Here is a 13,226-nt window from a genome sequence, read left to right as displayed (position 1 = left end):
AAAAAGAGATACACTACTATGTATAAAATAGATAAGCAACAAGGATCTATTGTATGACACAGGGAATTATAGCCATTCTCTTATAATAACTTTAATGGAGTATAATCTGTAAAAATACTGAATCACTATGCCATACACCTGAACCTAACATAATATTGTAAATAATATATGCTTCATTTAAAAAAGAACCTATTTTTCACTACTGCCCCAGGTCACATTCACTATCAAGGAAACTGGTGAAATATTTTGCAGAACATTTGATTCCCACAAAACAAAACCTACAGCTCCTTTTGAAGTCTGGGGAGAGCCGCCATGAGACTCCTGGAGGGCTCCTTAGAGAGAGATCACTGCCCCGTTCCCAGTCAGGAGGTCCGGGCAGGGCCCAGGCCCCCAAGCAATGCTGATCTTGCTGATGAGAAATCTCACTTTGAAAACACCGACTTAGGCAGTACTTCACAGTTTACAAAGCCCTTTCATGCATTCTAAGTCACTGAACCCAAGCTACTAAAGAATTGCTAAGTCAAAGCTGCTTGGATTTCAGGAGTCCTGTGGGTAACACTGGGGAATTGCGACACAGCTGACAGGGCCAGGACCTCGAAGAGATTTTAACTGAGCACATCTTTGCTCCAGGCACTGGTCACCATTGGTTCAGAGAAGTGAAGTCACCTGTCCAAGGTTGAGCAGCTCGAAAGGAGAAGTCAGATTTGAACCCAGGCAGTGGCACTGCCTTTCCTACACATGACGAGAAAGTACTTGGTGTTCAAAAATACTTGTGATACATGCCGCGGAGCGGCTGGGCCCATGAGCCATGGCCGCTGAGCCTGCGCGTCCGTTGCCTGTGCTCTGCAACGGGAGACGCCACAGCAGTGAGAGGCCCGCGTACCGCAAAAAAAAAACAAAAAAAAAAAACTTGTGATGTGAAGCCTAGGTACCGGATCCTGGGTTAGCCCGCTTCCTCTGGTTTTATAGAACGGAGGCTCAGTCAGTGCACTGCCCCACACTGGGACGCTGCAGAGCCAAGAGCCTCTGTGCTTCACGTCCCGCCTCCGTCTGTCAGCAGGGACTCCTTTCCCTGGGGTACCTTGGCCTCCCAGCAAATCTCCATTTTCCGCTGTCCATCACTTGGTTTCTACTGCTGATTCACGTATGATCTCATGGCCTTGTCTTGCTGCTACCTCACCGTGAACTGGGTCAGTGTGTCCTTATTTCCCAAACAGATGCTCTCAGGCGGGAACTGGAGGTGGGCCCTCAGTCGTGCCAGGCTACCTCATCAGTCACCACTAGCCTCTGATTGGCTACTGGGGGTCAGGTGACCATCTGGGGCCCTACCCCTGGGCAGGGGAGAGAGGCGTGGCCTCATCTCAGGAATCAGAGCCCACGGCGTGAGCAGTGTCTGTCCACTAAATGAGTTAGCATGATGGTGACCTAAGAAAAACGTCGAGAGATGCCAAGAGTATCTGGTTACAGCTAAATCACACAGATTTCCGCTAAGCCATCTTCTGCTTGCCACGGCGCCTTGGGCCGTTTCCGCAGAGCTGGGCATGGGAGAGGCTCCCAGGGACTCTGCCCAGGTAGGGGGGCTACGGGGCCACCATCCCGGGCTGAGTGCTGTCGCCCGGAGTCATGTCCTCTGGGGCCGAGACAGCCTGCACAGCACACCTAACGTTTTTAAATGGGTGTAAATGTGGTTTAAATAAATGTCAGAGGCGATTTTACTCAACAGAATCTGTAGCAGGAAATGCACTGAGCACCCAGGAGGTGGGGGCTGCAGGGAGCCAGCTGACATCTCCTTCCTTCAGCAGTAGCTCCACCAAAGGGGGGCCTGGAGACTGGTCCCATTCTTCTCATCCATCAGGACATCTCTGACACTGGGCTGCTCATGGAATCAATGCCACGACAGCAGCTCGTTTCAACAAAACGCACGTGAGCCCCACTCCACGCTGGACACAGAAAGCACAGGTATAAACAGTGAGAGGAACCAAGGGGCCCCTGTGGTCTGATGGACAGAAAGCAAGGACCCACTGGTAAGAGTAAAAACAAGGGGGCACAAAGCTTTGGAGTCAAGATCCGGAGTGTCTGTATGGAGTCTTCCCGCCTCTAAGCCAGTGGTTCCCTAAGGCCGGCATGCCAGGCTTGCCCACCCCCAGGGTCTGATCCAGTCGGCCCGGGTGAGGCCCAGAATCTGCATTTCTAACAGGCTTGCGGGAGGTGCAGACACTGCTGGCCAGGGGACTACACTTAGAGCTCTGCTCGACGTAGCTGCGGAAGATCCCTCTGTGTCTTGCCAGGCAACTGGGGAGGCAGGGACGGCGCTCCAGCCCGTGAGAAGAAAGTGGGGAGCAGGTCGGGTCCCCCCACTCGTAATGGCAAGTTCCGTACTGGACCTGCCGAGACAGGTCTGTGGGTTGAGAACGTGAGTCAGCTGAGGACATGCTGCCCTGCAGTCATCGGCCAGTCGGTGAAAAAGGGGAGTCGTGGAGGCGGATGGGAGGCTGAGACAAGGAGGATGGAGACGGCCAACAAACACAAGAGAAGATGCTCTGCTTCGCTAATGATTAGAGAAATGCAAACCAAAACTACAATGAGGTATCACTTCACTCTAGTCAGAATGGCCATCATCAAAAAAATCTACAAACAATAAATGCTGGAGAGGGCGTGGAGAAAAGGGCACCCTCCTACACTGTTGGTGGGAATGTAAGTTAGTGCAGCCACTATGGTGAACAATATGGAGGGTCCTTAAAAAACGAAACATGGAGTTACCATATGATCCTGCAGTCCCACTCCTGGGCATAAACCAAAGAAAACTCTAATTCAAAAGGATTCATGCACCCCAGTGTTCATAGCAGTACTATTTACAATAGTCAAGACAAGGAAGCAACCTAAATGTCCATCAACAGATGAATGGATAAAGAAGATGTGGTGCCTGTATACAGTGGAATATTACTCAGCCATAAAAAGGAACAAAATAGTGTCATTTGCAGAGACATGGACGGACCTAGAGACTGTCATACAGAGTGAAGTAAGTCAGACAAAGACAAATATCATATAATATCACTTATATGTGGAATCTAGAAAAATGGTACAGATGAACTTATTCGCAAGAAAGTAATACAGACACAGATGTAGAGATCAAACTTATGATTATCAAGGGGGGAAGGAGGGTGGGATGAATTGGGAGATTGGGATTGACATATATATATACTATTGATACTATGTATAAAATAGATAACTAATGAGAACCTACTGTAGAGCACAGGGACCTCTACTCAGTGCTCTGTGGTGACCTAGATGGGAAGGAAATCCAAAAAAGAGCAGATCTATGTATACGTATAACTGATTCACTTTGCTGTAGAGCAGAAAGTAACACAACATTGTAAAGCAACTATACTCCAATAAAAATTAATTTAAAGAAAAGAAGAAAAGAAAAGGAGGACGGCTGCCCGGAGAGCCAGACAACCTCATCCTCCTGTTCTCCCCTCCCTCCTTCCGCCACTCCCCACTACCGGCTACTCCCCTTCCCTTTCCCTCCTTTCTCTCTCCCTCCCTCTCTGTCTATCCCTCCCAGACACACGCCTTGACAGTCTACCTCCCTAGTCTGCATTTACCATGTTCACATGAGCTTTGACAGCACTTAGCCTGTGGACGGGTCAGGCGTCCATGTACTTGCTCCAGTTCTCTTCATAAGGCCCACCCTGAGCTCACACCTAGTCTGGCCTGTGGGTGACCTTCCTGGAGGCTCTCAGTCCCGGGCCAGCCCAGCACCCGCCCTTGAGGTCCTCAGCCTTGGTTTCTGGGGGAGGGGGCAGTGCTAGAACCTAGGAGAACAAGGGACGAGACGGTGGCAGCGAGGATGCAGGCCATAAAGAAGCCAAGGCGTGCCCCGCAGAGGGCTGAGGCTGGCCTTAATTAAGAACGTGTCCTAAAGGCCTCTGGTGGAGAGGAGTGTTATGAGGGTCAGCACACATGGGGCCAAGGGGCTCTGTTTAGGTGGAGGGGAAGTAAAAAACTCTCCTTATTCCATAATCACACCTTATATTCCAGCTGGGAGCCAACCTGCCCTCTGACCACAGCTGCAGGACTGACCCCAGGCGAGGCCACGGGAAAACCTCTCTCCCAGTCCAAGTCAGCGCCCAGAAAATCGTGAGGCAAGAAGATGCTGATGGTTTCTGGATGCTGAGTTGCGTGAGTGGCCTGTGAAATTCCTTTGGAGACAAAAGCAAACTAAATGTGGTGCTCTCTACGGCCAGCCTGCCCCGTCACACCCCCTCCCAGGACCTGCAGCCTCGTGTAGATGATGCAACTCCTCACCTATGAGTATGAACCATGGCATCTCAGAAGGGGCTGCTGGCAATGGAAGAGGGGCTGTAGGGTGATTTATCGGCCAGCGCTGACGGAGCCGTGACAACCTGAAGGAGGCCCGGTCAGGAGAAGCAGACACTGCGGGGCAGGTGCTGGCCAGCAGGCGGGAGGGCAGGGAGAGGCCAGGGCGTCCAGAGCTGATGCCCCTTCCTCCTACTCCCGGCCCATCCCCAGAGCAGCCTCTCCTGGGTGACGTAAGTGAACCTCCTGATGAGCGAAGGGAAGGAAGACTGCAATATTCTAAGAGATATGTAAAGGAATTAAAAAAAAAAAAAAGCAGCTTGCCCAAAGGTGTTTATTGCAGTGCTGTTCACAGCAGCAAAAAAAATCGGAAAGGGCTGAAATGCCCCCTCCCCCGACCCCAAGAGGAGCCTGGGGAGGGGCGATGCCTGCAAGCAGCTTGGAAGAAAACTGCAAACTCCCTCCCAGCACGTGGAGATGGAGACCCGCACATCATGATGCTTGGGAAAAGGCAAAAGGTTATATAAATAGTTGACATTTTCAACTGTTCCTGTAAACTTGTGAATATCAGGGAAATTCACATGAAAGGAAAGCTCTTCTTTCACAGGAGGCTATAAAAAGAGACGCTCTGTGCTGACCAGCATCCTCTTTCTCTTTTCCTTTCCTCAGCGCATCTCTGCCAGCCACTCCCTCCCCTGTCTGTTGCGACTGGTGTCTCCAGGGCTGTGTGAGCACCCCTCAGGGGAGGAGGGGTCAGAGGGCTCAGCTCACATGCGGCCCTGCCGGCCCTTCGGAGGACCTGTGAACACAAGAGGGCAGGGATGCCACAGGCCGTCTTGTCCCAGGCAGGAGGCAGAGAAGTGCTTTCCTGCGAACACTGTCGTCTGACTCATGAGTGTTGTTCAAAGTCTCTTCCTCCCCCAGAAGGAAGGCAGCAAGGCTTGTACCAGGTCGGGCCATCCTTCTGGCAGGAGAAGCACAAAGAGTAATGTTCTTGGGGGCTGTGTGGATCCCCAGCGTTTACTGACGGCTCCCCACCTGTGTGCTATTACTTCCCCCGGGTTCCAGGTGGGGAAAGAGGGCCGAGGAAGTGCCACAGCAAGCACCAGAGCAGGACGGCACCTGCTTCAGGTGTGGCTGATCTGAGCATCACCGCGGTGCCTCGCAGGTAACAGTTCCAATAAACGCACTGATGCAGCACACGCCCTGGGTCGGGACCTGGTTGGGGACTCTAGGTGCTTTATCTAATCAGTTTCATCCCACTGTGAGTGATCCTGCCTTATGTCTGGGACACCGAGACTCAGTGCGATTGGGTGAGCTGCCCAAGGCCCCAATTAAGTGAAATCTGTGCTCGTCACCATAACAGCTCTCAGCGGCTTTTCTGGAAGAAGGAGCTGTCCTCTGTGTTGTTGGAATGGGCACACCGTCCTCGAAAGACCCTAACGTGGGTTCAGCGAGAGCGCCAACTCTTGGGTTGGGTGGGGGCCCTGCGCAGGTGTCTTTTGCAGTTAGTGAGGGCATTTGGCATGCTCTGGGACATGTGATTCGGATGCCAGCAACAGATGTGGGTGACCTTATTCCCTAGAAAGTTCCCCAAAGCAAAGTGTTATTGTGCATCTTCTATACCTTTTTCAAAGACGATACAAATAGAGCATAGCAGAATGCCAAGGGCATCTTCTGGAAGCACCTCGGCTCTGTTGCAGCCAGAGTTTTCCCACAGGATCTGGGGGATAAGGTGACAGCCCTGAGTCTCAGGAGAGGGCTGGTCCTTTTCCAGCCCGGCCGGCGTGTGCAGCTTCCCACGCAATCCCTGGGCAGGGAGTGTGCTCCGTAGATGATGTGGTCCTGGAGCCCTACCTTACGCGTGAAGGTCTGGAGTAGCTTTGCTGCCAGGACAGAAGAGCAGAGGCTTCTGGGCAGAAAGGTGCCGCTGTGATGCTGCTTCTCTTTAGTGGGTGTCTTCTCTGCGCCCTCTGAGTGGGCATCTCTATCCCTCATGGTGCTTGGAGCTGTGAAGAAAAACAGCAGTTGGAAATCTCCACGGTGAGGACATGCGCTGGCTCTTGGGACCAGAAGCCCAGGGCTGGGTGGTCCAAGAGGACTTCACGGCTGCGTTCCCTCCGCTGCTCCACTGGGAGGTCCACGGGCGGGCTTCCTCCTCAGCCGGCCCCCTGGAGCCAGGAGGGCTGCCAGAGCGATGGGGACACCCTGCTTTCCTGTTCACAACCCGTGGCCCACAGAGAAAGGACCCCATGTGGTTTTGTCCAAAGGGACACCTGAAGGGGCCCCATGGAGGAGCTCAGGACACAGACCTCACGTAGATGTGTGTCCAGGTTTTCTGGCCTTGGGGCATCTGCATTTTACCCACAGCTCTTGACTTCCCAACTCACTCCCTGCTGGACCGAAGCCCTGTCTTGTCCTTGGCCGGGCACTGAGGACCTGCCATGGACTTCTGCCAGTGACTGCACCTGGCAGCCACCTCCATCCCCTTGCCCTACGATGGATGCTCAAATGCCACCTGGCATCTCATCATCAGGAGGGTCACCCACTTGCAAGGGTCCTACCTCCTGTGGACTTTCGGGTTTGCTACCTGGCTGCATTTGCTCCAGCCGCCTTCTGTCTTCTCTAGGGATGGCTCCTCCCATGGCCTATTTCTGGGTCTGCCCACCTGTGGGTGCCTCTGGTCTCAGATGGTCAGAATTCTCAAGCTGGCATCCAGGCCAAGTTCTCAAACTCCCTAAAAGCTGGTGCGGGGGGAGCTTTGCAGGTCAAAATCCCGAACTTGAAAAAAAAAGATGTCCTATCTTCCTCCGCACTGGACTCAGGGCCACAAAGAAAGGAGATCACGTTTTATAATCCCCAACACAGATGACAGCCCTTTTCCTGAAGGGAGAGAAGTTCACTATATTGAAATCTAATTGCAGAATTTTACCCAAAGAAATCTCACTAGGTCACACATTTAAATAACCCATTATGTGGAAAATAATAAAATGATGAGAAATGACAGTGGACACAGCTGGGAAAGGAGGACAGGGGTGGGACTTGGGTGAGAAAAGTGTGGCTTTAAACCCTAGAGCTGTCATTTACTGGCTAGGTGACCTTGAGAAGTCAGCTAGCTTCCCTGAGTCAGCTCTCTGAACTATAAAGTTGGGAGGATAGTTGGTGGTAATGTATATTGGTACGGCCACTATGGAAAACAGTATGGAGGTTCCTTAAAAAGCTAGAAATAGAGGTATCTTATGATCCAGCAATCCCATTCCTGGGCATATATCCAGAGAAACTCTAATTCTAAAAGATACATGCACCCTAATGTTCATAGCAGCACTATCTACAATAGCCATGACCTGGAAGCAACCTAAATGTCCATCAACAGGTGAATGGATAAAGAAGATGTGGCAAAAAAAAAAAAAAAAAAAAAAGATGTGGTACATATATATCATGGAATATTACTCAGCCATAAAAAAGAATGAAATAATGCCACTCGCAGCAACATGGATGTACAAGAGATTATTATACTAAGTGAAGTAGGTCAGAAAGAGAAAAACAAATACTATATGATATCACTTATATGTGGAATCTAAAAACATAATACAAGTGAACTTATTTACAAAACAGAAACAGACTCACAGACATAGAAAATAAACTTATGGTTACCAAAGGGGAAAGGTTGGGGGTGGGGGAGGGATAAATTAGGAGTTTGGGTTTAACAGATGCAAGCTACTATATAAAATAGATAAACAACAAGGACCTACTGTATAGCAAAGGGAACTATATTCAATATCTTGTAATAAACCATAATGGAAAAGAATATATATATATATATATGTTTAACTAAATCATTTTGCTGTACACCTGAAACATTGTAAATCAACTACACTTCAATAGAAAAAAATAGCACCGTAAACCACTAAATAAACACTTATTAAATGTGAAAAGAAAGATTGGAAGGATAATATTTACCTCAAAATGTATTGCTAGGATTAACTGAAATAGGTATATATATACATATAAAGTATGGTGTATAGTGTGAGGTATGCCTCATAGTTCTCGCCTGCCAGCCTAGGCAGCTGCTTAAGAAACAGGGCTTGTTTTGAGGACAACGAAAAAGGAGGAGAAGATGAAATAAAAGGTAAGGGGAAGAAGAAGAGGAAATACTGAGTTTCTCCTGAAAAAATCTATCACAGAGTCCCTCAATCTTTAAATCTTATGAGTTCTAAACAATAATGGTCCTGGGTGACACCTCTGCACAAAGAAGAAAGACTTTGCACGTTATCATAAAACACGATTCTCCTCTGTGCAGCTGACACCTGCACACGTGCCCAGCAGAAGCACCGGCCCCAGGATGGTCGCCCACACTCCCCTGATCCCTGTCCGCCTGGGTGGGGCTTCTTCTTCAACAGCGAGGGCTGGTTGCGGGATGCTTATCAGCTACATCTCCAGGATTAGTTGTTCTATTTTCTGTGAGTCTCACACCACTTGCTGGCAGATTAATCCTCTTAAAGAATGACTAACTGAAGGGGTTTCTGGTTTTAGCAATTTAAACATTAAGATGCTGCTTCAGGGCTTCCCTGGTGGTGCAGTGGTTAAGAATCCGCCTGCCAATGGAGGGGACACGGGCTCGAGCCCTGGTCTGGGAAGATCCCACATGTCACGGAGTAACTAAGCCCGCGAGCCACAACTACTGAGCCCATGAGCCACAACTATTGAGCCCGCGCGCCTACAGCCCGTGCTCCGCAGCAAGAGAAGCCACCGCAGTGAGAAGCCCACACATCACAATGAAGAGTAGCCCCCGCTCGCCGCAACTAGAGAAAGCCCGCGCACAGCAATGAAGACCCAACGCAGCCAAAAATAAAATAAATAAAATAAATATATTAAAAAAAAGATGCTGCCTTAAAATCACAGTCACTACCCTTCTCACACACCACACCAGCTACGCTTGCGCATACAAAATCTTCCATCGCTCTAGATCAATTTCACCAATTAAATAGTTCTGTGCTTATTTTAGATTCTCCTATTAGCTCTTGAACGTTGGTTATTAAAACCATAAAGTGTACTGGGCTGAAAATCTATTTCATTAAGGAAAGTTTGTACACTATTAGTGGTTAATTAACTTCTAATTCAGTGAAGGGGCTGACTTGACTTTTGTTTTAAGTAGTTGAAAAGGAGCTCCTGATTTAGAAGCATGAGCTAGCCTACTTAGGGATTCAGAACTGTATGTCATCCCCCAGATCCTAATTCCCAGGACTCTTCTTCTACAGGAGGTGGGGTCTTGGCTTTCCACTGCCACAAGGGCCACGTCCTTTTGTCTAGAGGTGGCTGGCTGTCCATTTACCAGCCACCCTTCTGAACCTTCTTTCTTGTTAGGTTAAAAGTGCCCAGTGCTCACTCACCTTTTTACCTTTTGCTGCCAGGGCGTGGGCCCGAGACCACATTCTGGCCACATGAGAAGAAACCTCCTGGAGCCTTCTGGAAGGAGGCAAGGGAGGAGAAGTGTCCCCGTCCTGCTTGTGAACACAGCTATAAGGAGCAGCAATGTCCAGAGCTAGACCTCTACACCAGAGGCACCGTGACCTCTACGTCAAGGGTGACCAGGGCCCGGGTCATGATGACGGTGGCAGGCCCTGCTCTGTTCCCTGCAGCCCAGAGCATCCTGAGGGGCGCGGCATTCTTTCAGCTAAGATGGAGATGACTCAGAATGAGCACGGGAGGCGGGGTGCAAAGGCTCCCTGTCCACGCCAGCCACAGGCCACGCTGATGGATCAGCAGAGCTGCCCTCTCTGCGAGCCGGGCACCGTGCTCACTGCTGCCCGTGGTCTCCACCGCCGCCAGAGGGGCTGCCTGAGAAACTCAGCCTGGAGGAAATGTGTGGCTCACGGGAGGGCATCTACGGCTTTCTCCACAGCCACGAGACACCGATGGAAGCAGGATTCCCAGGCAGCTCGGTGGACCCGCGGCTTTGCGCTCTCCCCCGCGGCAGGGCCATGGCCTTGGCAAAGCGGCAAAGCAGCCCGGGGGGGAACCTACACGGCCCGCAGCCAGGCTCGGGGGCCCCGGAAATGGCTGCCACTTGGGAACGGGGACCGCTTTTGCTGTCTGTGCTGAGTTTTCAAGGCACGCTAAGACTGTGATTTTAGGCAAAAGATTCAGACTTTTAACCCTATTCTAAACATTTTAAGCACAGTAGAGACCACCCCCTTTCTCTCCTCTCCCAAGCCCACCAAAAATGCATTGACCACAGTCAGCTCGTGCTCGGCTGCCTGCGGGAGTTTCCTGCACTTCCTCTCCCTCCCCAGCTCCTCTTCCGCTCTGCCAGGAACCTCCAGCCCCACCCACGGCCTTCAAATGCCTGCCTCCAAGAGAAACTCTTGTCCTCTCCGTCACAGGCCACCAGCAGAAGCCCCCCAGCAGGTCTCCTGGCACCACAGTGAAGCCAGGTGGAGCCAGGACACAGCTGGGATCCTCCAAGTCTTGCAAGTCACCCAGTGGAGCAGGTAGACATCTGTATGCAAAACAAAACAAAACCTTGACCCGCACCTCCCGTCATCTATAAAAACTAACTCATAAAACTTAAAGCTTAAAAACTGTAAAACTTCTAGGAGAAAACATAGGAGAAACTTGTTGCAACCCTGGGTTAGGGAAGAATTTCTTAGATGGGATACAAAAAAAATGCAAAAGGATAAATTGATAACTTTTACCCAAAAAATGAAAAACTTCTGTTCTTTGAAAGATACTGTTAAAAAATGAAAAAGTCTGGGAGAATATATTTGCAAAACACATATCTGCTAAAGTCCAGGTATGCAGAATATATAAAGAATGCTCAGAACTCAATGATAAGAAAACAAACTGTAAAAAAAAAAATGGGCCAGAGATCTGTACTTCAGAAAAGAATGTAAATGTATAGCAAGTAAGCACATGAAGAAGTGCTCCATGTTATCTGCCATGAGGAAAACGTGAATTAAAATCAGAATGAGACATCATTACACACCAGTCAGGATGGCTAAAATTAAAAAGGCTGACAACACCAAGTGCTGATCAAGACACAGAACAACTGAAACACATGTTTTTTGGTGCAGATGCAAATGGCACAGTCACTTTGAAAACAGCCTGTCAATTTCTTACAAACTTAAACACATTTCATTTGACCCCGAGATCTCGCTCCTACTTACGTTCCCAGAAAAACCCACATAGCCTTTTTATTCATAATTGTCCCAAACTGGGACTAGCCCAAATGTCCATCAGCTAGTGAATGGATGAACAAATTGAGGAACATTGAAAAGGAACAAGCTGTTGGTTCACGGATCGACATGGATGAATCCAAAGGCTGCATACTGTGTGATTCCATTCACGTGACCATCTTGAAAAGGCAAATCGTTAGGACAGAAAGCAGCTCAGTGGCTTCTGGGTGTGGGGAAGGGGCACGAGGGAACCTTTGCGGGAGATGAAATTGTTCTACATCTTCACCGATGTCATGGTAACACAACCGTATACCTTTACAAAACGCTGCAAAATACGAATTTTTCTGAAGGCAAATTGAATCTCAATAAAAACCAGACTTAAGAAACATCCTTCAGGTGACTACCTGGTTGTAAAGTCATCTGATTCAAGCTTCCTCAGGAAAAGGAGAGTTTTCTATATTAAGACATCATAAGGAAAATGGGTTTCATGGAAATTTGACACAAGAGGTACAGGAGCCCAGGCTCAGGGAGACAGGAGAAAGAGGGTGTCTGTCTGGGGCTGACTTTCAGCCTCTCCCTTCACAGACTAAGCCTGGAGCAGTCAGTTGTTCCTCACCTGGTCTCTGGGGCCAGACCCCCTGCGGATCCTAGGTGCAGACATCTGGCTGGCCCGTCCTTCCACCCACCAGCAAACACACACCTTGGGCCAAGTGTCATCAATTGCTGTGTAGGGGCCAAAGAAGGGTGTGGGTATTGGGGGACTATGGACAGTTCCACATGGGGGGAAACTGTGCCGGTGGACCCCAAACAGACAGATCAGACCCTCCCACCACCTTTGGGATAAAGCAGAAACGCCAGAGCATGATGAAGTCCCTTCTTACCTTTGCATCCTGGTGTCTCGTCAAGCCTCCTGACGCCCTCGTTTGCTCTGGCCTGGTATTTTATGATGAAATGCAACTACTTGGTAAGTTCCTTCTTGGCTCTGGTAGGGCCCGGAAGTCTCCCTCCATCTGAGAGGCCTTTTCTTTGGGTCCCTCTTTGTGGAACTGACCATCTTGGATACTCCGGGACTCGCTGGGGCACTGCTGCCTCTAGGAAGTCTTCCTGGAATGCTGCCAGGCTCCCCACCTCTGTATGCCAGGGGCAGCCTGTATTTCTTATTCTGACTGCAGGTGGGTCCCGCCCCCACCAGTCCTTACCGCTGACCACCGGTTTCCAGCACTCCCTGCCTGGTGCACCCGCCTGTGTCCAGTGGGGCCATAGGCCTGGCCTCCCCCCACAGGAGCGGGAGTGAGGCCGGGCCACTCTGGCCAGAGCATTTCACTGTCAGGGTGCCATTCGCCTCATTCTCTTTTCCTTCATCAAGGCCGTTGGCAATGTTTGAGCCGGAGCCCGGGCCCCAGGGCGCAGCATTCGTGTCCTCCATTCATTTGCTCTGCTGATGCATTCACCTGCAGGATTTGGCTTCCCAGCGACGGATGACATTCCCCCAGAGCGCCCACTGAGCGCCAGGCACTGCCCCTGCTGGGATGGCACCTGGTTATCCTTGTCCCATGCCCACAGCCAACAGGGGAGAAGGTATTAATCAATTCCTTCCTAATTATAATTAGTCTATCAAATTCTCTACTTCCAGCTGAAGGAGCCTCCAGCACATCCTTGGATAATTGAACTCCTCATGATCACGAAATCCCGTTTTCTGTCCTGACGCCTAACTGCTACCAGTGCATTTCC

Source organism: Stenella coeruleoalba (genome assembly GCF_951394435.1).
Source record: "Stenella coeruleoalba genome assembly, chromosome: 9".
Taxonomy (NCBI): domain Eukaryota; kingdom Metazoa; phylum Chordata; class Mammalia; order Artiodactyla; family Delphinidae; genus Stenella; species Stenella coeruleoalba.
Note: the sequence above shows the minus strand (reverse complement) of the source record.